Consider the following 22617-nt stretch of genomic DNA (forward strand, 5'->3'; position numbering starts at 1 on the left):
GAAGGAAGGAAGGAAGGAAGGAAAAATAAAATACCTGTGCCCTTGACTTTATTAAGCTACTAAACTGGCCAACCTTGTAAATGACCTAGACTCAAGAATTCTTGTTGTGGGAAGGAAGAGACTCCTTGTTTTAAAAAGCACTTTGTCCTGTGTGTTTTACTAGTCACAACAGAAAACATTCCAACTAACAGGGGATAGCATACCGATGCCAAGTCCATGAAGGTTCCAGACAAAGGGAGAAAGCTGGAGGAGTTTTGCTCTTACATGCAAATCTGTGGTGAGTCACATAAAGGATGTGGTCACTGTTTTCCTCTGGACACTGCTGAATGTGAGAGGGCCGCTGTGTTCTTTGGAACAGCAGAAGATAGTGCTGTCACTTCCCACCCCCTCACATTCTTCCACCCTCAGATGGCTTATCAAACCCAAACAGGGTGAAAGCAAGCAAAGGACAACACAGAGCCAAGATGCTACATGAGTTGTTGAGGTTGTGAAAAGAGGTCACCTTGAGCTTCATGGAGAGCTTGAGACAAAATTACCATGGGGGTGCTGTGGTTTGAAGGTACTCCAGAAGTTCATGTGTTGGAAATTCATTCTCCCCAGTGAATCAAGCCTGAGATGTAATCATTGAAAACAGAGGGTCTAATCCTAGAGAATGGATTAGTTACAATATCACTAGACAGTGTTAGTGAGTTACCTCAGAAATGATTGCCCAGTGAAAGGTTCCTGTTGAGGTCTAGGTCAGTGGTTGAGCACTTGTCTAGTATGTATAAGGAACTGGGTCTGAATTCTTCTAACATAAAAAGGATGAACTATCTGCCTTTCTTTCTCATGAGTTGCTTTTCACCATGTTCAGGTTCAAAAAGAAGACTCATCCTACGTAGGCCCTTAATCGTGGGCTTCACAGGCTGTAAATAAACTTCTATTGCATCTAAGTCACTGAATTTGTATTCTGTCAGGACTGTATAAGGAAACTACAGAGAGTGAGACTTGTTTGGAGCTTCTCCAATAATGTGCTTCATAAACATTCATCTCATTTTTATTTATATGTGCCTGCCCCCCCCCACCCAGTGTGTGTGTGTGTGTGTGTGTGTTTGGGGGTGGAGGGCAAGAGAGAGACCATACCCACACAGGCAGGAGAGGGTGTTGGATTTCCTAATCCCATAGGAGAGCAGAAAGTACTCTTACCAACTGTTGCATCTCTCCACCCTAGTAACACTCTCCTCTAGCTTGCTGAAATCCTCTAGGCAAATATTCAGGGTTTTGTTCTTAGACATTCTTGTCTATGGAGTAGTGAAGCTAAGCACTAAACTGAAGGTACTATTTTCAAACAGCAGTGCCTAATTTGCCCCCGAATTTCATTCTAATACCTGAGATTTTAATGATTCTCCAATGTCTGATTCTGTCTTCCTGACCTACAGATCCTGAGACAGTGACCTTATAGAGTTTGAAGATGGACCAAATCCATAAAAAAAAATCTATGTTGAATGACAGGGTTTCTCCTCTGAACAATGCATCTCAGGGGGAAAAGTTAAGTGAAGAGTGTTGAAGAGAGTGTTTTGAAAGATGATCTGGAGGGATGCCATCCTCTGTAGGATGCCTGCAATTGTGTAGCCATGGTAACCTCATCCCTCACCTGAGTGAGTGGAAGGTGTTCCTCTGAGGCTTCCATTTTGTCCTTCTCATGAGCAATAGGCACGAAGCCTACTTCCCAGGTCTAGAAGCCTGCCTAGACATCTGTAAAGTGAGGGTCATGTTCTAGTCAGGTCTAGAAGCCTGCCTAGACATTTGTAAAGTGAGGGTCATGTTCTAGTCAGGTCTAGAAGCCTGCCTAGACATCTGTAAAGCAAGGGTCATGTTCTACTCTTTTAGGTTGTCCTGGATTGAATAACATTTCTCCAAATTCAAGTCATCCCAGAGTCTCAGAAGGTGAACTTATTTAGAAATAAGTCTAATTAGTTAAGATGAGGTCATTCAGGATTCAAGTGGGCTGTGAATCCAAGGAGTGATGACATTATAAAAAGGACATAAAGACATACCAGAAAGGAAGCCACATGAAGACTGACGTAGAGTCAAGCCTCCAGCATCTCAAGCAAGCACAATGGGTGTTGTGCCTTTTATTTTAGGGTTTACCTTCAGAAATGTGAGAGAATATGATTCTTACTGTGGTCTCAGGAGTAGCATACAGGTTATTACTAATAATACAGGGCTTAAGAGCTGATATCTATTTGGGCCTTACGCTATAAAAGGGAATAATGTAGGAGGGGTTTCCTTAACAAAATCCTGGCTTACTACGGTGCCCAATGAGCCAGGTTTACCTCTATCTGGAGCCCCTGCTATAAGAAGACGTGCAGACTCAACACTGTTCCCTTTCCCTGCCCACACACACCCCTCTGGGCCTCTCCCTCACCTGCCTTTTCATCAAACTCTCTGTCAAAATCTGACCAAACAGTCTTCCTGTTTAAACTGGTGAGGTTTTTCAGTGACATCAGACAAGGCAGAAACTGCTGGAAGTTTCCTCCATGCTAGATTAGCAGCACATGGGTGAATCAAGCTCATACATTATTCAGAGAGGAAAAAATGTGGGCTTTGAGTGAACTTTGGAGGAATCGGAAGCTATTCCTGAGGAGAGTGCCCTATTGTTCTGCCTCACAGCACACACAGAGAGCAAGTGGCATTCCTTACAGCAGAGCTAATGGAGCACACCCAGACACTGGTGAACTGGACAGCAGAAATCTTCTGTGAGCTCTTGAAATCCTACAATCCACAAAAAGGCAGCTACTACAGTCCTCCTGAAACCTGCACGTGCCCACTTCCCTACCGAGAGTACCTGAGAAAATCTAGTGATAGGATATCTCATTTAATACCCCTTTCAATGCTTACAACACTCATTTACATTGAATTTAAAGCCCGCCCCCCCCCCCCCCAGCATCTACTTAGCTTACATTTTCCCCAGGCCAGATAAATAAACAATAAAAAACCAAACACATAGTTATTTACACTTATAGGGAAGAAAACAAGAAGGAAGAAAGGAAGGGAGGGAGGGAGGATAGGGAGGGAGGGAGAGAGAGAGAGAGAGAGAGAGAGAGAGAGAGAGAGAGAGAGAACGGACTATTGGAAAGCAAAGAAGACAGGCACAGAATGTGGTTAATGGGTGGGGCAGCAATAGAGAGGAGAATAGCAAGTACACATGATCTAGCCAGGGAAATGTCAGGGGACTCTAATTAGAGAGGAGATGGGAAATAAATACAGATGGAGGGCACACATCTGAGAAAGTCATACTAAATCATACTGTTATCTATCTAGATATTAAAACCTTATAATATGTTTAAGTCTGTGCATTAATATACATATATATATATATATATATATATATATATATATACTTTAAATGAGATTTTTGTCATTTGTCTGCCCTGACAAAGCTCCTTCCATGAGCCAAAGTCCATCTAATAAAACCCCAACACCAGGCATGAGAAGCTCGTTTGAGTTTTGTTCAGGGTTATCCAAGAGACTCCTCCAAACACTACATCTTATTGTTAGTTCCTTTGGTTGTCTGCTAGAGGTGGACAGTAAGTTCCTATTGTTGCAAAACCCATGTACTTCATGCACACAGCCCAGAGGATCCTGAGCTGGAACTAACCTGAGTTTCTCCTCCCCAAGAACCAGTTTTCATGATATCAGAGGGTACCCTGCATTCTTCCAAAGAAAGGAAGCAAACAACAGTTCTACCCAGCTATGTCTAAGAATCACAACAATAAACAACATGGAAAAATAACTAAGTGTGTAGTAGTGGCACACATACCTTGGCGATAACCAATTGCTCTCTAATTGGACTTAAGACCAGCTCAACAATAGGTAAAACACGCCTAGCACTGGAATCCAAGCTAATAACTCAGTGCTAGTAAAGTCATCATTACTAATTTACTAAGCCAGCACAATCCCTACCTATACTCTACCTAATATTAGACATTAAGTCTATCCCTTGGGCCTCATCAAGTGAACTTCTCTTTGCAATAGACTGAGACCATTACAGAAAACCATACCTAATTAAAATACAAAGGAATGGAGTCAAGTCCAAAAGGTAACATCACAACACAACTCCTCCTGCACCTAAGACTCAAGAAACATTGTGGAAGAGAAGGTGAAAATGTTGTAGGAGCCAGAGGATCAGGGAATTTGCTGTGAGATTGTGTTTCCTAGGAATGTCAGAAGCTATACCCATCAAGTCCCACCAACATGGCAGCCATTATAAACATGAGTTGAACAAGAACAACAATAGACATGCCAAAGTGGAAAGGTGTAAAGACCCAAAGAAGTCAACCTTACACAAAGAACAATAGACAACTAATGCTGGCTGTGGGAGAACCAGTCTTCCTCAGTGGAGCACACCAATTCAAAATGGTCAGCTGTGAAAGCACACATACAGATTACACTATGTAGACTGTCCCAGTACTTTCACTGATACCTGGACCAGGGAAAGCAAGACAAGACTGTGTTTCCAACTAATCATTAAGTTCTATGGTAGGTATTTTAACAATCCTGACTTGTGCTACGTCTTCGGGAAGATTTACATACTTCTCGGGGGTTTTATAACCGTGAGCTCTTGGGAACCAGCTCTGTCATGGTTGCCAAAATTTTCAGAGTTGGTAGAGGAAAAGAAATGCAAAAGATGCACCGGTGAGACAGATGGTGAGGTCACCCTGGGCTGCTTTCTGGGACTGTGATAAACACCATCCCCCAAAGCTCCTTGGAGACCAAAGAATGCATTTGGTTTTCTTTTAGAGTCTTTCATCAAGAAAAGTCAAGGCAAACTCTCAGTGAAAGAACCTGGAGCTAGATGTCACTGAAGCAGAGACCATGTAGGAACACTGCTTACTGACTTACTCCCATGGCGAAGGACTTGGTCTGCTTTCTTCTAAACCACAGGATCACCTACCCAAGGGTGCCAAGGGTGGCACCACCCTTAATTAATGTAGGAAAGTGAACCTTCCTACATTAATTATAAATGAACAAATGTCACCCCAAACATGTCTTCAGGCCAATCTGATAAAAGTAATTTGCTGGTCAAGGGTCCCTCTTGAAAATACCTCTTTCTAGGTATGCCATGTTGAGAGTGTAAGCTAACTATGATAGAATTATAGATTATTGTTTGATTTAGAGCACTATCACTTGAAACATAACCTGAGATAAATTGGAGGCAGAGGCAATTTATTTTTTTGTTCATGTTGCCTGCATACATGAACTAAATACTGTTCACATTATAGAAGAAAATGCCAATGATCAATAAAAGAATTATGTAACACTGAATATTTCTCTTTGAACATTTATTAAGTTCGGTTATCTGAATAGGATCTTCTATAATGGAGATTAGAAATGGATGACTATCAGTATCGCTCCATCAACATTTAAGGGCTTGGAAGGAAACCTGTGATTTGAACATTAATAAGCTCGCAGTCAGTGCAGCTGCTCAGGATCTGATACTATTCAGTGAAGCCAATAAATACAGTAATGGAAGTAAGTTAATATTTGCGCTGGGATCAAACTGCTAATTTACTGATCAGCAGCACATATAAATTCCTTAGCTTGAGTATTCCTCAGTTGAAAAGGCACTTAGAACATAGAAGAGAACTAAATAACTGAGATATGAGAAAGCTAAATCAAGTTTTATTTATATTTTGCTTGACAAATATTTATACTTTTGATGATTACATCGATCTTCGATTGTTACACCTGTCTGACCTCAAAAGTAGGAAACTGATTTATTGTCAGACAAAAAGTTTATATCTTATATTAAGTATTTCTGGGGTTTCAGGTTTAAAAGCTGCAATTCAGTGCCTACAACACCTATACAGACAGTAAGTTCATCTAGAAGCTGACCACTCACGAGTGCCCACAATGCTTCATCTTGTATAATGTATCTTTGGGGGGAACATTAGAAAATATTCCAGACCTACTTGATAACCCTAGTAAAAAAGCCTTCAGCATTTCCAGGACACAAACTTTATTTCATCTCAAGTAACAAATTCTTCCTTCATTCTGCAGATATTATCAAGCTCCTGTCAGCTATCACAAGCCCTGCATTCATGACACTAGGAATAGAAATAAGGTCAAGATAACTGCAAAGTCTTTCATACGACACGGTATGGTTCCAGGTCAGGGGCCAGGCTCAGTGGACAGAGTGCTCACCCTGCAAGTGTACTGGCCGGAGCTCAGATCCCTGGCTTGTGTATAAAAGCTAAGCATGGCATGCACCCATGTAATCTCAGCACTGGGGAAGGGAGGTCTCTGGGCTTGTTGGCCAGGCAGTCCAGGCCATCAGTGAACTCCAGGTTCAGTGACACTCCCAGCCTCAAAAACTAAGGTAGAGATTGAGAATGACACTCAGAATCTACCCTCTGTGCACATGTGTGCACATGCATGCACGCGTTCGTGCACACACACACACACACAAACACACACACACACACAAACACACACACACACACACACAAACACACACACACCTCTCCAAATTAACAAACTGTACCTAATGCTGAAACGTAAGTAATTATTATTCTAAGAGACAAGAGATGATCATCAGAATTTTATTGACCACTGATCTTTAAGAACACAATTTGGCTTTTAAACCATGTTATGATGTTATGCTCATTACATTGTAGTTGTAGTCACAAGCAAAGCAATTTGGAAAGCATCTTTGCATTTCTGCATGAACTGGTAGCATTATGTTTAGTAGCTCTGTGGTACTTATTTGTTAGTAAACTGCCCTGTGCCCCGCTTACCATAACAGGGTAGACCTGATAGAACTATGAGTATTGTGACCTGCATAGAATACTTCCTGAAATTTAGTTAATTTCTAGAAATGTGGTATTTGATTTTCCTACAGCTCAGTTAATGGAGTAGCTCCACGCATATGGTAAAAATTAGACTGGCCAGCAGGACACAAGCACTAAGAATTAGCCTCAGCCTTGGGAAGACTGAGCCTGGCTCCTACTGTTGCCTCAGAAGTGGTCAGCTAAGCAGGGAATCACAGCCACAGGGCACAGGATCCTTTCTGGGTTGTTCTTTCCTCCCTTGTCATAGAAATTCTCTCTGTAAAATTGAATTTTGTGGGTCTTAGACCCTTTCTACCACAACAATTCTGTCAGATCATGATGTGATTCTGATATATCCATAATCGAAGACATAGCTTTATTTATTTATTTATTTATTTATTTATTTATTTATTTATTTATTTATCTGTTTATTTATCTGTTTATTTATTTATTTTGTCACCCATCTATTTGATTAGAAATGCATTGTTTTTAACTAGTATTGCAGGAGTGGACCTTGCTGCAGAAGATTCCTCACACACAGCTTCTTCTGGAAATTGACTCTCATAGTAGTAGACTCGGATGCTGAGAAAACAAATTTTGACCTTTAGTCATGTAGTCTAAATAATATCCCTAAACAAAACAAAACAAAACAACAAAAAACCCTACAGAGCTTTGCATTGCTTTGAATAAATGATAAAATAAATCTATTGTGGTTTATTAAAGAAAAAGTCAAATATGTAGCCATTCAAAATTGCTCTTCTGTTCATTATTTTTCCATGTTTATTCTTTCATTTTCTCTGTCTTGATGAATTTTTAAGAGTTCTACACTGGTAACCGAGCACCCCTAGTTTCCCAACCATTGTCCAGTTAACCTGAGAAGAACACACCAGTGCTTTCTCTGTTTAGCTCATTTCTGTGGGCCAGTCTCTTGTAACCATTTCATTCGTTTTTTTTTTTTTTCTTTCAAAAGTTACTTGTGAAAACTTGGTTCTTAAGCAGTCGAGTTAAAGTTATAAAAAGACAAGTGAATTACGTACCCATGCACAGTCTTGAGAATTAGCAGGTTTTTAATCATTGCCACATCCCACTCAAAAACTATACATTGGGGAATAAATAATCTTCTGAAACATTACTGTGCTATCCAGATATATACAAGCACTCATACTGGGCTAAAAAGAAATATATTTGTGTGAAGAAAAATGCTCTACTTTCTTACATTGCCTTGAATTTTTTTTTTTAATTAAAAGTCCTTAAACACAGTAACACATTGAGGACACATTTAAACACTGAAAAAATGTTAGCGAGGTTCAATTTAGTATCTCTGTTTTATGTTCACTGAATACCTTTGCCAGGAATAATCAAAAATAAATAAATAAATTGCTCAAGTTTCCATTGTGAGTATGGAGAAATACTTAACAAAAAGAATGGTCAGCTTAGTCATTACATACACCCCTGATTTAAAAATTAATCAGAGGTAACATTCAGTCCAATCATGTTGGCAGATGTGTGTGGAATAGCTGTTGTGTACTTTTCCATATGGAATTGCTCAAGGGTAAAAACAGGGCATCTGTAGATGATGCTTTTAACACAGTGGGAAAAGTCATGTACAAGGACAGGAAATAATTGCTCCATCTCCATCTCTATCCCCCTGGCCCAACATGCCATCACTTCCTCCCCAGGTTCTGTCTATCTTTTCTGCTTTCCTTTGTCCCTGCAAACCTTCTGCACTATAAGGTTAAGATGGCCCAGGGCACTTGCAGTCAAATCCATGTATCCATGCATCCATGGGTGTAGCACAGAAGGAGGAGAAGGCTGAGAGGCTGAGAAGGCTGAACTTATGTAATCATCAGGTTATTTTCCCTACCACTTGGGTTTCAAGTTCTGAAGTCTGGTGTCTCTATGACCTCATTTTGTTACACCTCTCACCTTTCCCAGGATGCAATCTGTCTTTTCCCACCATAACTAACTGCCATGAGAGTCGTTGTCCTTATCTGCCTTGCCTTACTCTTTGTATCTGCTTTGTGTTAAATAACATCAGCCATGATATTAACATATTAGTTTAATATATAATACATAACTATCAAAATGCTGAATGAATAGTGCATCCTTTATATAGTGCTATAGCAGATTCTCATATTTTATGTACGCATTAAAGAACAGGATAATTTTTGTAAGGTTACAAAAGTAAATACATGTTTAGGCCTGGGGCAGATGTCATAAAAAGTTAACAATTAAGGTGAGTTTAGCGTTATAAGATGAATTTTAATTGGTGGGTCTGCGGGATAAATACAGGCGTCTGGAGCAGTCATCAAACAGATATAATTTAGGAGTGGGCAGATATGATCAGAGGAGGACAATAGGGAGGCCATAGTGATGGATCTGAGTGTGCCCACCAAGGAAAGGGAGAAACAAAGTCTGGATAAAGATGGAAAACCAAAGACTTGATGTCATCGGGAGGAGACTAGAGTTGATGAAGTAGAAAAATAAATGAACTAAGTGTTTGTTAGGACATTGTACTTAATGCAGAAGTTCTAATTTCGAGAGAGTCACCTTGCAGAGCATGCATGATGTAAAACAGGAAGAAATTGACTCTAAGCAAGAATGAATAGCCAGGGTCCATCACTGAGAATGGGGCAACGTAAGAGCCACAGTGTACAGGGTAACTGGGCATGAGACAAAGAAAAGGGGGCAAATGTAATTGACAGTAAAGTCAGCTACAGTGCTGTGTGCCTATGTCCTGTACCCAGGATCCTGAGGCAGGAAGGTCACCTTTGGTTTCAGATCAAGATTTTGTCTTTAATGGTGATGAGAATCTCTCTCTCTCTCTCTCTCTCTCTCTCTCTCTCTTTCTGTGTGTGTGTGTGTGTGTGTGTGTGTGTGTATAGAGTTAAAGTAGTCAAATCCATGAAGTTAGTATGTGCAGTAGAAAATGTTCTTTCTTCTGTTTAGTAGGTAACCAGAGAAATAATGAGCTCTATTCATCTAAGGGAAACAATCCACCTTTAAATGTCTGGGCTCACGTGTGTTGCCTGTATTTCCTATAGCTATCTCCGTATTCACACGATGTTAAGAATATGTCATTGCAGAATTTTATTCTAAAAGTAAAGTCTTTAAATAATGAATACAAATATTTTAACATGTTGGTTTGTATGCCCTGATACTTTTAGGTTTCTCTTCAATAAATAAAGTCTTTGACGAGAAGCCACACGCTACGTGGATGAGAGAGCTTCCACTAAGGTATTTTCCAAAAACTTCTCTTTTTTTCATTAATTTATTTATTCACATTATACATCCCAATTGCAGCCCCCACTCCTTCCTCTCCTCTTAGTCTCCTCTCACTCCCACCCATTACCTCTCCCCTTCTCAGAGTAGAGGAAACCCCTCCCCCTTGCATACCACCCCAGCCTGCTGGCACCAAGTCACAACAGGACTAAGCACCTCCCCTCCCACTGAGGCCCGACAAGGCCATCTAGCCAGGGAAAGGGGATCTAATGTCAGGTAACAGAGCCAGAGACAGCGTCTGCTCCAATTGTTAGAGGTATCCTCATGAAGATCAAGTTGCATATCTGCTACAAATATGTGTAGGGGCCTTAGGTTCAGCCCTTGAATGAATGATTCTTGGTAGATTGTTGGCCCAGGTTAGATAACTCTGTAGGTCTTCTTGTGGAATCCTTCCCCTCACTCTTCAACAAGACTCCCTGAGCTCCACATGTCTGGCTGTGGGTCTCTGCATCTGTTTCCATCAGCTACTGGTGAAGCCTCTCAGGAGACAGTTCTGCTAGGCTCCTATCTTAGGCTACTACATTCAAGGAGATGGTGGGTCTTGTTGGTGATACTCACTAGAGACAGTGACATGCAAACCTGAGTGAAAGACGGTACAGTCGGAGCCACCTCAAGAATTATAACCTACAGAAAATAACACTTTCATCTCATTACTCTTAAGAACAGGTCTGTGCTTTCTCCATCCTTTCTCACGATTTCCTATTCAAATCTTCTTTAGTATCTTAGAATCTAATGCATTTCTCTTTCTTTTGTAATCACCCAGTTTTGATTGTACATGATCAAAGTAATTTAATTAATACGTAGACATATGAAACCTTTTGGAACTGATGTCTAATGCACACGCAGATGTTTCTAGTGGAAATGAGAAATGAGGTCAGGATGAATGTAGCTTTGGAGCTTGGGAGGTCAGCGTGCACATTAATAAAACCTTTTGTGAGATTCAAAGAGCACTTGACTCATGAGCACAGGATTAGATTTCTGTTTCTTTCTTTCCCAGATTATTTTTGGTGAGGGTTCTCCTACATTTCTCATCTCACCACCTTCTTCATCTAAAGGGAACCTCTAAACTTGGAGGGTGTAAGAACAGATCATCTGGGGTCCTATTTATAAAGGTAAAAGGGTATGCATGCTAATTTACCAGATATAAAATATGAGTCAAGGCAGGATCATTTAGCAAAAGGGGATGCTGGTTCCCCTGGTAACTGGGATTCTAGCAGCACAAATGCTCAGCAGGGTTGAAACACCCTGTCTCCTATGGATGGAAAGAAAATGAGAAAGAAAAAGACTATTTTTGTGCATGGCATCAAGGGATGTTCCCATGTCCTTATAGTACAAGTTCAGATCATGAAATTAAAGGCTTTTACATCATGGCTGCATGAGCTTGCGTTCCAGTTTCCTTTGCAATATATTCTGAGTTACAGCATTGTGCTAAGGAAGCTTTTCAAAACCACAAGCCAGGTATGTGAGGTTAGGAGTATTTCTTCATTTCTTCCTTCTTTGAAAAAATACCTATCCCACCAGGCACTATGCTAAGAAAGGATATCATTATTTTTGTTTGTTTGTTTGTTTGTTTTGTTTTAAAAGTATGGCCCTTCCATAATTGTTGCTCTGGTAGAGAGGCAAGAATTGAGCACAGAGCCATACAGCAACTCCAACTCTGGAAAGTCCACAGAATAAAGAAGACTGTCCCAGCTGAAAAACTAATCATAGTTTAATTTACTTATCGAAGAAAGCTGGGGAAATGTTCTCTGAGAATGTCCTGTAAAATCTGAAAGAATAGCTGAGTCTTTCTGAACTCTTCTGGAATAACTGGAAGTCATGAACGAGAACTTTATAAGTATCAAACTCTGTTCCTGTGTAATGGAGGACAAGGAGACTAGAGCCTAGTGAGTCAAGGATGGTGAGCCAAAGCAGAAGCGTGGGAAACTGGGGATGCTGAGATAGCACGGCTCCCTGCGGGTCAGATCAGACTAATAATTTAAGCTTGACTTAGAGTGCAACAGGAAGCCATTGGAGAGAGGTGATGATATCAAAATCACTGAAGTGCTGTGCAGGCCACTTAGCCCACTGTGTTGAGAATAGGCTGGTACAACTTGTTGCAGAAGAATCAAGAAGTCCAGAGTGAAAGTTTAGGCAGTTCCAGGGAAGGGGCTCTCAGCAGAGCACAGTGTCAGGGTAATACAGGATGGGGATAGGGGGACAGCCTCTATAGCCAGTCTTCTACTTCACTTGGGAACTTTAGATAGCCATGAGGCACGTGGGAGACCAAAGGACACTCATTCATGCACAAACACACATATATACGTGCATGCTCACCCAAGAGTGCAATCATACTGTATAAAGATATATTTGTGAGATGTGTTTACACTTAGTAACAAGACAGAGTGTACTGACTGCTTTTTGTGTCAACTTGACATAGGCTAAGTGATCAGAGAGGAAGGAGCCTCGGTTGAGGAAATGTTTCCATGAGATCCAGGTATAACGACCAGCAATATGGAAGTATAAACCAAATAAACTCTTTTCTCTCCAACTTGTTTTTTGTCATGGTGTTATATCACAGAAATAGAAACCCTAACTAAGACACTAGGTCGTGACTCCTTGAAAAGATTTGAAAATCCTCATTCTTTCTAATTGTGTGTTCATCTTCCTTGCTGTATGGACCAAACACAATTCATTTGATAATGTATTGATTTAAAGTATTTTAAATTTTTACTATTTTATTTCAGCACACAGTCATCTTCAAAGCCTGTACACTTTCAAGCTAACTTCTAAGATGCTTTATTAGCAAGAAAACACTGTGAATATAATCTTGCCAGTTTTACTTGATCTCTGAATGCATGGACTTTATACGAATCTGGTAAGCAAAAGTGGTAGCCCGTTGCTTATTTCACTTACAATTACTTGGTGAATTCCTGATATTTGAGGATTGAGGTTTGTTGCACCTTATTTTCTTTTTCCTGTTATTTCTTACTTCTTCTCCCAAAGCTCCTCATTGTAGCAGGGTAAGAATGCTTTGTGGACTACCACCCACCCGCTCCCTTTGATGTTCTCTGTTCATGTGCACCGTGAGCTGTTTCTGCAGTGCAAATATCTTCATTTCATATTTAAATCAAACTTTCCCCTCTTCATAAATATTTTGACATTGAAGTTTCATATAAAACTCACTCTCCACCGATCTACCACCCAGCAATAAATGCTTCATAATGAGTTGTTGGTTGGCCTAAAGCAGTGAGATTAAGTTTACTAATTATGACATACAAACACAGCATACACACTGTCTATTCGGTTTCTTGCAAATTCATTTTTTTAAAAATGGAAAATCCTTTATTTATTCTTTTTTTAAAATTTTCTTTAATCTGTTTTTTACAATCCAGATTTTATCCCTCTCCTGGTCCACCCTCCTTTATTTATTCTTTAACAATTTCATACATGTAAGCAACATGTCTTAATTATATTCTATCCTCACCCCACCTACTCTACCCTGGCATCCCAGCATGATGCCCTCCTTCATGCTTCATGTCTCTCCTCCTCATTCTTTACCCACCGAGTTCCTTTAGTGCTGCCTGTTAAAATGTGGATTGATCTTGTTGGCTTGCTCTTGAGCAGGACATAGGCAGTTGATCATAGCATCTGAGAGTCCATGACTACAAGAGCCACAGCCCATCTAGAAGACAGCAGCACTTCCTAGAGCTCCTCCCTACCCTCCACCTCTTGATACTCTTTCTGCCTGCTCTGTATTGATGCTCTGGCACAGTTTAGGTCTAGCTGTGTCACAGGTGTTTGTTTTTGAAGCATGGCCCTTTATATCACTGCTCCTGTTCCTCAGAATAAGCTGCTTCGAAAGGCTTGGGAGTGTTGATATAAATATCCCATTTAAGGTTAAGCATTCAATAGTCACTTAGTCTTACCATTAGACAAGTCATTGGTCTCTGCACTAACCACTGAGCACTGCAGAGGAGACCTTTTCTGGGCAAGGTGGAGGATAACACTACTCTATGTCATGAACTTGGAATTAATTGTCACCAGTGATGTGATTTTTTTTTCCCCATGTACCCAGTTGTCATTGAATACTACCTGCATCCTAAAAATATTTTAGGCTGTGTTGTTTGAAGCTCTTCAAATACGTTGACTTTAATTCACAAGGCTGTACTTGATTATACTTAATAGTATGAGTTTATTCTTCTTCATGGAAGTGAATGAGTTATGGACACATATTAGTCTTTATTTAAAGCAAACAAAAATCATTAATAAATGTCTTTTGTGACTTTTATATTGTCCATTTAAGCTAATAATTAATCATTACATTAATATCAAGACCCTTAGCTGGGTGATGGTGGCGCACTCCTTTAATCCCAGCACTTAGGAGGCAGAGGCAGGTGGATTTCTGAGTTCGAAGCTAGCCTGGTCTACAAATTGAGTTCCAGGACAGCAAGGGCTACACAGAGAAACCCTGTCCGAAAAAACCAAAACAAGAACAACAACAACAAAAAAGACCCTTTACCCATCAACCTGAGGAACAAATGTGTCAGTGAGCTGCCTAGCACTGTAACAAAAAAACATGGTAAGCAACTGATAGGAAGTCCTAAATATTACAACCCTTCCAAGACCACGCTTTTAGTGACTGGAAACCCTTCCATTATCTCATACCTCTTAAGGAACCTGTCATCTCTAATGGTACCATGGATCTGAAAGCAAGGTCAGAGCCTTGTGGGGTAGGGGTGGGGCTTCCAGATCCAAACTCTAGCAACCACTGACCACATATTGTTATATCTGTAACAAATAAGAATCCACTAAGTTTTTAGTTAAACTGTGATTACCAAAACTGCTTGTCACTAACGAAACACCAAAAGAGTAGCCAGCCCTTTGCTATATTGGTATGACAGGAGTTCTTGGAAGCACCGATCGATCCTTGTGCCCCTGCCTCCACTGCTCAGAATAGGCTGTATCTACAGGACATCAAGTATTCTTCATTTACTTATCATATTGTCTTTGATAAATAAGCCAGTGAACACAGAAAATGTATTCAAGATTATAGGAGCCTGTTTGGAAATGGCAAGGCATTAATATTTTGAAGTAATGATAAAATAAAATACTACTAATAACAAATAAGTAATAAGAACTAAAACAGTTACCAGTTAAATTATGAAGAGATTCAAAAGGAGATGGTTGATTGAAGAATTAGGGGGAAACCTGAAAGTTCTTTTGGAGCATTGATAAAGGCATTTCCACAGTCTACTAGCAATTGAGGAAGGATGCAGGGCTCAACCTTGTGTTCTTAGGGGGATCAATCCTGCCTGCTTCTCTGCCTAGGACCCACAGAGGACTCCTAAACCAATGGTCCTAGGATGCAATACAACATGACACACGAACAAAAAAAAGTCTTATTCAAGTACACTTGGAGAAAATGGGAGCCAAGTCCTACAGATAGCTGTGTTACAGAGGCATTCTGTGGTCCTTTCAATGCTAGTACTCTTTGTTAACCTCAAAGACAGGGCATAAATGAGTCATTTCTAAAACCAGAACACCCCTTAAAAGTATAGGAATATAAGTGGACATTGCATAGTTTTGAAGAATGTCAGTTTGAGAGACACAGCCCAAAGATACCAATTTACCTTGCATACAAAAAATTCAGGTATATCTGGAAAGAATAGAAATTAGCTTTTTTGTGCATCTCTCCTAAGATGTGCCAGGGACCTAATATTTTACCTGCAGTTTTCCCAGTTGTCAACTTTATTTCTTCTTTCACATCCTTTTTCTTTGCATGAGAATGTCCAGGGTTACTCACTCATTTCACATTTTTACAGGTATGACTCACTGTCCATTTTAGTAGCTTGTATTAGTTGCTTGTCTTTCTATTTTATTTTTTCTTGTTAAGTCACCTATTCCATTTATTTCCTTGGGTTTATAATACACATTCTTTGTTCCTTGTTTTCTCTGCTATCCTCCACAAATAGCATACATGCTCTAGAATGTTTCTTTGCTCAGTGTTGATGTGTTGATTCCAGAAAATGCAACTACCTGGCCTTATTTGAGAGCATAGCTGGGTAGTCTCTCTCTCTCTCTCTCTCTCTCTCTCTCTCTCTCTCTCTCTCTCTGTGTGTGTGTGTGTGTGTGTGTGTGTGTGGTGTTGATAGAGATACCTCCAAGGACAACAGGTAAAGCACAGCCTAATTCATCTTCAGCAGAGTCATTTCTTTGGCAGCTGAAACAAATCTGCAGAAGTCTTGCTGTCACAGAAACAGACTCAGACACCCACCACTGGTGCATCCACCTGCACATACACTCAAGGGAGATTGTTCCCTTGGCTTTCGGATTACAGCTCCCTCACAATGGGCTGCATTGCAGCCATGAGTCATGAGAAGCTGAAAGAGTCAAGGCCTGGTGATGCTTACAGGAACCTTTAGTGGGCAGAACATAATTACGAAATCCAGGCCTAAGTGCTATTTCTCATTATTTATCTTACAAACTGCCTCCTCTGCCTCAGCACAACGTGACAAAAGGCCCTGGCTCATCTGAGTGACTGGAGAACGGGCTGCTTTGTTTGGTGAGATATTCTGGATCCTAAGTGCTGCTGTCTCTGTGGTTTGTGAACCTTGATTAGCAAGTGCTCTGCATTTCTCTGGCAGTCTTTGGAAACAGGTATGTAGATGATTCACAAGACTATTGAAGGTATTAAAAAAATGACAGATGAATCATAGAAAAGACGACTAGAGCAGTACAAATGAAAAAAAAAGCTGAAAATGTTCTGCTTGTAACCACCCATCCTTAGTAATTATTCATTTGGGGAGAAAAAAATGGATTCACTTATTTTCACTTCCTGACACAAAAATGAACTATGAATGAACCTTCTTCTTTTTTAAAAAATTAGTTGTTGTGTCTTGTTGCTTATTCATAAAAAGATGGAACTGTTTTCCACTGAGTGGTTTTCCTGTGATAATAATAAGCTTATCATTAGTTTGAATTTTCAACTCAAGTGTTCTCATCAAAGACGCTGTTGAACAGAATGAGAAATTGTTGTCCCTTCCTGAGATTTTCTCAGCTCTCACCGGAAACATGCTCCCGCAAACACTGACCCAGCTCAACCCCACTCCGTTTCTCAGAGCAGATGAGGTCATGTCCTGGTGTGGTGGCGCTCTGCACTGCAGTCTCAATCATTTGACCATTGCTGGCATATAAAATGGGACCCAGGATTTTAGATTACACAGCCATCTAACAGAGGAGAGTACTGTCTGTACGGGGAACACTACATGATTCATTTTTTCTTAGAAAAAAATTAAAGTCATATTTCTTTGATGTGTCAGCAGTGTTGACTGAAAGCAGATTGCAGATTCTTTGTACTCAACTAGAGGGAGAAATCCAGGGAGGGAAAGCAAGAGAGCAAATGTGAGGTTTCTCTTCAATCAAGCAGGGTTAGCGCTGTTTCTAGCAAATTCACCTAAATCAAGTGCATAGCTCTTGGAATGTAATAGTGTAACCTAATGATGCTCACAGAGAGGCCATAGGAAGAGGAAAATGAGAAGAGAAATAATTATTCTTGTCTGTCTAGGGAGAGAAATGCATGGGGAGGGGACACACAGAGCCCGAAATGTTGGTGTGCAGTGGGAATACAAGGACGCACATTGAGAGCTACAGGAAGAGGAAGAGATCATTCCCGAAATAATTTGGAAGTAGGACCAGAGGCTATGCCGAGGCTCTCTGTCATCTTTGTTCTTCCTCTGGCGTCATTCTACTGGGATCCCATCAGGCTCTCGACAAAGATGCAAGATCACAGGTCTATGGACAATAAACATTACACCTGCCCGAGAGGGGGGAAACGAGCCCACTAAACACAAGAAGTTCAGCTGTGCCATCCCTAAAGCTTCCTGGGAATGAATGGCTTGGAGCGATGGAAGAACATAGGCATTTTCTAGAGGCAGAAGAAAGGGTAGTGACTCATCTGCTTCCTTTATATGGAAATTATCCTCTGTGTCCCCTTGGGCTGCAAGGATTCCCATAGTTGAGGATTGCTACTGCCTGATAATGTCTCCTAGAACAGCATCACTGTGCTGTAGTCTTTTACTCACTTGGAAGCTTCAATGCCTGTGTCTTCCTTCTTTGACTATCACTGATTGTGCCCTCAAACCAAGGGTGAAACAAAACCTAGGGATGAGTTCTAAGGTCCGCACACTCTGGTACCAGACAGATACTGGGAGTTCCAGGAACTCCTTGGAAAACAACCACGTATGCAGATGTAACAAGGTAGTTGCTGTTTGATCTCTGAACAATACACACTTTCTCTAACTAAGATGGCCAGCTCACCCAGGGCTCAAAAGACAGCCGGCTATGTGCAATCAGAATCTTACTGAAAAGTAAGAGAATTAACAGAGTGGATTTAGCTGATTGCAACAAATCACAACTAAGGTAATGAACTTGAATGCACGGTAAACAACACGACTTTCTACCAGCTGAGTTAGATGCAACTTCTTGTGCTCCCCTTGGGCTTTTTGATGTTTCCGTGGCTGTTGTTTTAAAGTCATGAATAGCAGCAAGGATGCCTAGATGGCCCTTCACATCATGAGCACAGCACCTTTCACACCAAAATCTTAAAATATCCTCAACAAATGGAGTTAGAAAGAACACCTGCCAAGGCTCCCTTCATTGCTTTGCAGGAAGCTTTACATATGGTGCCATGAGAGTCGTTCTAAATTAGACTATCAGGCTGACAGGCCTAGCATCACTGGCTTGCACAAACCTCATCGAATGTGACAGGATGGAAATCTAGGTGGCATAATGAGGCATGGGAGCAATATTTTCAAGGGTGCTAATAGTTATTCCACGGATCTTTCCCCTCAAGGCAAGTAAGCTCCCCAAATTCATATGTCTATTTTCATGTATTTTCTTTTTCTTCATTGTTCTCCTTCTGTGCATGATGCACCGACATCCAGTGGGTTATGCCAGATTTCAGATATATACTTCCCTCCGGGAAACAAAGGATGCTCAGGCTTCTTGACCATTTGAATGGAAAGCAAACTTCCTGGAGGATACAGGATGTAATCATTTTCTAAGTCAGGCAGTCTCACATCAGATTTGTGGCTTGTCCCCTCCTCTGTAATTACATTTTGTTTGGAATCATCTGTGCTACTCTGCATCGATACTTTAAAATTCCTTAATTAAAACTACAAATCATCAACGTTCACACAGGACCGGTGCTTGTGATGTTTCTTATTTTAGACATGGGCAATATAGAATGAGAATGAAGTCATAAATAATCATGATGTGGATTCAGCTGAGATCATTCAATTGAGATGTCCCTGTTCTTTGCAGAAGCTGATCTCAGTCAGGAAGAGGGCAACAGTCTGCAGTTTCCATGATACATAACTGGAAAAAATATGTCTAGAAATGTGATAGATAGATATTAAACAAAGGCAGAAAAGACTAAGTTTATTTTCTGACTTCAAAGTCAATTTTCAAGTGCATTTAGTCATCTGCCCAGTTTTCATAATCAAGAAAGAATTTTTTACTTGTGAGATGACGTTTCATCAATCTATAACTACTTTGTTTATTTGTTTTTGTTTTTACAAATAAACCCTTTAGTTCTGGAAGTCAGGGGTTCCAAATACTTGCCATTTACTACCCCTTTCTGCCTGAGAAAGTTTTATTCGGCTCCAGATGTAAATGTATATGAAATAAGGTAAAATATATGAAATATGAACTAGATGTACCAATCAAACATTTACTTGTAACAAAACATGAAGATGTATCTTAAAGAAATCACTTGAAATACATAGATCTTACCCTTGATTAAAGATGAAGCAGATTGCATCCTAATGAGATGGGTTTATCTTTACTAAAAGAATTAAATAACTGGATATATTATACTGCACGGTATAGACCACCTTCAACATTGCTCATATGTGATCAACAATTTTTATTTTAAGATTTATCAGTGCTGAAAACACTACTTCACATACATGTGGGGTCGAAAATGGCAGAAACGTTAATTCAGAAATTCTTGGAAATTCAGTCCTATTCCCAAGCCAAAATTCATTCACCATTTTTAAAATTAAATTCAAACCAACTAAAACATGCAGGAAATAAATTTCCAGGTAAACGGATGGATCTGGAAGTAATCATTCTGAATGAGGTAAGCAGACAGAGAAAATAAATGTTTCTTCCATTCCTTACAATGTGGATGCTAGCTTTGAATCTTCTCTTTTCAAAAAGGTTGATGAGAAAGGGTCTTTTTAACTGGATCTTAAGTGCAGGTTGGTCTTCCCTAGGAGAGGCTATATTGTCTGGTTTCAGCAATCCTTGGTTTAATGTGTAGGGTTGAAGCCTCCTAACCTTTTCCCTGTCCCTGTTAGTCTATCTGTTGATGGGATCCTTGTTTGGCTCATGTTTAGACTCTCACACGGGTGAGACTTTCTGAGTGTAGCTTCTGACATTTTTCGGACACTAGTATCACAGCAAACTCTTCATTCCTCTGGCACTTGCAATCTTCCTGACCAATCTTTGACAAACTTCCCCAGAGAAGTGTACATTAACTGGTTATCCAATGCCAAACGGCCATCCATGAAAACATACACATACAAAGAACATTATGCATACTCAGGCTATACTCACATATTTAGGAATATATCAACAGTTAAAAAAAAGAGGTTACATTGAATGAGAACAAGATAGAGAATGTGGGAGGTTTTGAAGGGCAGAAATGGAAAAAATGATGAAATTATATTATAGTCTCAAAATATGAAAGAAATAAATTTCAAGAAAAAAATCAAACATACTCACACAATATTATCCAAAAGTATACTGATTTGATGTTTGAATGAGAAGGGATGGTGTTAGGAAAATATTAAGAGTCTTCATTTTCTATAATTAAAGCATTATATTTCTAGAAGAGCAAAATAATATCATATGTGTAGTAAAAGCATTACAGAAAAGTCGTGCTGAACCTGAGCTGAGGGGTCTCACCGCACATGCAGTGGTGTCATGTGACATTACTTTAGGGAAGGCAGAGTGCTAAGTCTTGGGTATGCAGAACAAGGCTTTAGTGAAGTTACACAATGCATTGTGGGTAAAGATTGCCAGAAAGAGTTCGATCATACCATAATTTTTTTTGGTTTTGTTTTGTTTTGCTTTGGATCCTTTAAATTAGCGTTTAGCTGTTGCACATCCAGAAATATTTTACCTTTGCCAAGGTTCTCATGGCTCATTCATTTTATTATTTGACCACATATAAAGTCATGATATGCAGTAACCTGAAAGCACCACAAAACGTCAACCACATAGCCTTTCTTCTCTGTAAAGAGATGGTTGCTGAAATGGATCCATCATTCAGCTGACATTTCAAATGTGGCCATTCTTTGTTCGGAAACAAAGTGAAACCTAATATGGTAGCTAAAAAACACGGCAGTTCTGAGTTAGCAGATCTCTATTGATGATCCATCCCTGCCATTCACAGCTGTGAGATCTTAAAGCAACATTAGTAGCTGTGAGAATCATAGTTATATTTTTTCTAATTATTGATCAGCATCCACTTTCTTCTTGGTTTCATTCATATTTGGACCAAAATATCTACCTTTGTTATTTTTAAGTAATTATTTTATTCTTGAGAATGTCATACACATTGTCCTAGGTGGGGCTAAGCCTCAGTAAATTATCATCAAGCAGGAACCATGGCGGTCTACAGGCAGGCATGATACTGGAGAAGAAGCTGAGAGTTCTACATCTTGTTCCAAAGACAAACAGGAGAAGACTGTCTTCCAGGCAGGAAGAAGGGTCTCAAAGCCCACCCCCACACTGACACACTTCCTCTAACAGGGCCATACCTACTCCAACAAGGACAGACCTCCTAATAGCTCCACTTAGTGGGCTAAACATATTCAAACCACAACACATGTGTACAGTGAAATATACCCCACCCCCCATTTATTCCCTCCTACTTCTTACATAATCCTTCCAACTTCTTGCCCTCATCCTCCTCTTTTTCACCTCTTCCTTCTGTGATAACCACTATGTCTGGTTAATCCTGCCTATGTATGCACAGATGTATAGTCACCCACCAGAGCATGGGAAATCTACCAGCAGTATAGCTAGATTTTCCCAGGGAAACAAGATCACACACAGACATTATTCTGCAATCTAGAAAAGGGATTTCTAGGAGTCTATGGAAAAGTAAGCAAGGAGAAAGATATTAGGGTGGCAAGAAATGATGAGAGAGAAAGAGATATTGGCTCAGAGAGCCCTGCTGCTATAGCTCTTGAGCCCACACACCTGGCTCTCAGCTAAGCAACACCAAATGTGCTTCACCACTCTGCTAACTTAGAATCCTTTAAAAAAAACTTCAAAGAAATGGGTGGAAAGGGACATAGTGACCCTAACATCCAACTCTTATGATGTAGACACAGTGTTCTGCAAACCAAGTGAGGCTTTCTGGGTCTACACTGCTTCAAAGGCAGAATGAGTGATATCAAGAGTACATCTTCACACACCATTCCTCATTTATGATATTAAAAAAACATTTTGCACATGCTAGATTTTC

The 22617-nt window shown here is 40.1% G+C and overlaps 1 long non-coding RNA gene across 1 annotated transcript in view; it reads left to right on the forward strand.

Moving 5' to 3' along the window:
* The window catches only part of LOC110308155, a 53553-nt gene extending 45996 nt beyond the window's left edge, over positions 1 to 7557 (forward strand). Inside the window, exons 2-3 of the long non-coding RNA XR_002379526.1 lie at positions 5350 to 5514; positions 6043 to 7557. This is a non-coding gene — a long non-coding RNA (uncharacterized LOC110308155). The remainder of the gene's footprint in view (positions 1 to 5349; positions 5515 to 6042) is intronic.
* The last annotated feature ends 15060 nt before the right edge of the window (positions 7558 to 22617 follow it).

The sequence above is a fragment of the Mus caroli genome, chromosome 2 (assembly GCF_900094665.2).
Source record: "Mus caroli chromosome 2, CAROLI_EIJ_v1.1, whole genome shotgun sequence".
In the NCBI taxonomy this organism is placed as follows: Eukaryota; Metazoa; Chordata; class Mammalia; order Rodentia; family Muridae; genus Mus; species Mus caroli.